The following is a 2,110-nucleotide window of genomic DNA, read 5'->3' on the forward strand; positions in this document are numbered from 1 at the left end:
GTACGGAACTGAACAGAGAATTCTCAACAGAAGAATTTCAAAGGACCAAAGATACATATGGACATGTTCAACTTCATTAGCTATCAGGGAAATCTAAACAACTTCAGATAACATCTTACATCTGTCATAATGGCTAAAATCAAAAACACCAATTATAGCTTATGCTGGAGAGGATGTGAAGTAAGGGGGACACTCATTCATTGCTGGTGGGAATGCAAACTTCTGCAACCACTTTGGAAATCAGTGTGACAGTTTCTCAGTAAACTGGTAGTCAACCTACCTCAGGATCCAACAATTAAACTCTTAGGAATACAACCAAGAGATGTCCTATCATACTACAAAAGCATTTGTTCAACTATGTTCATAGCAGCACTATTTGTAATAGCCAGAACCTGGAAACAACCTAGTTGCCCCACAGTAGAAGAATGGATAAAGCAGTTGTGGCACATATACACATTAGAGTTCTACTCAACAGAAAAGACAATGACATCTTGAATTTTGCATGCAAATGGATGGAAATAGAAAACACTTTACTGAGTGAGATTACCCAGACCCAAAAAGAGGCATATGGCATATACTCACAAATAAGTGGATTCTAGCCATAAACAAAGGACATTGAGCCTATAATTCGTGATCTTAGAAAAGCTAAATAAGGTGAACCAAAAGAAAAACAAATATTTATCCTCCTGGGTATTGGAAGTAAACAATATTACAGGGTAAATGTTGGGAGCAGGAACATCAGAGGGGGTTGGGGGGAAGGAAATATGGGGAGAGAGAGGGGAGAACAGGAGAATTGAGGAGAGCTTGGAGGAATGGGAAAGTTCAGATGGAGGAAGTGATGGGGGAGAGTCTTCTGTTTTGTGCTAATTTCATTGGTTAAATAAAGAGACTGCCTTGAGCCTGATAGGACAGAAAATTAGGTAGGTGGAGTAGACAGACAGAATGCTGGGAGAAAGAAGCATAGTCAGTCAGTCGCCATGATTCTCCCACTCCAGACAGATTCAGGTTAAGATCTTTCCTGGTAAGCCACCTTGTGGTGTTACACAGATTATTAGAAATGGGTTAGATCAATATGTAAGAGCTAGCCAATAAGAGGCTGGAACTAAAGGGCCAGGCAATGTTTAAATGAATACAATTTGTGTGTTGTTATTTCGGGGCATAAGCTAGCCAGGCAGCCCAGAGCTGGGGCAGCATTCCTGCTGCTCCAATTCCCTACTACAAGAGAGGGAGGATATGTGAACAGGGAGTAAGATATCTTAACTAAGGTCCTGCTGCTCCAATTCCCTACTACAAGAGAGGGAGGATATGTGAACAGGGAGTAAGATATCTTAACTAAGGAAGCCATTTTAGGGTTTGCAAGAGTCTTGGTTCTTGAGGGGTTCCCAAGTATCCAAGGGAATTTCCTCAACAAGGTCCTTGGGCAGCAGAGGAGAAAGTGCCTGAACTGGCCTTATCCCATAGTCACACTGATGAATATCTTGTATATCACCATATAGCCTTCATCTGGCAGTGGATGGAGATAGAGACAGAGACCCACATTGGAGCCCTGGACTGAACTACCAAGGCCCAGTTGAAGAGCAGAAGGAGGGAGACCATGAGCAAGGAAGTCAGGACCGCAAGGGGTGTGTCCACTTATGGAGAAAGTGGGTCTGATCTAATGGGAGCCCACCAAAGCCAGTTGGACTGGGACAGATGGAGCATGTGATCAAACCAGACTCTCTGAATGTGGGTGACATGGAATAGAGGACAAGCCCACATGGGGACATTGTGATTCCAGTGTCCAGGTTGCTGGCAGATAGGGAACGACCTTGGAGCAGGAGTAGTGTAATACTGTGCCACGTGGACCATATGAGCCACATTGAAACAGTTTTCCTGGGAGGCTGGTTAAGCTGGGATCTATTAGGGTAGAGCCTTGTGGTTGGCTTCCATTGTTCTCCTTCCTGCAACCTGGGGCAGCTGCTAAGGCCTGGGCATGTAGGTTAGCTGCCTGCTATAGCCTTGTCTATTGTGAAGATTCAGCTGATTCCTCTCAGGCATTAAAATCTTTTTTTTTCCTTTTATTTATTATTTATTTATTTATTTATGAATTAATTAAAGATTTCTGTCTCTT

This window comes from Alexandromys fortis, unplaced genomic scaffold, assembly GCF_014885135.2.
Source record: "Alexandromys fortis isolate MF-2015 unplaced genomic scaffold, M_Fortis_MF-2015_v1.1 scaffold_267, whole genome shotgun sequence".
NCBI classification, from domain to species: Eukaryota; Metazoa; Chordata; class Mammalia; order Rodentia; family Cricetidae; genus Alexandromys; species Alexandromys fortis.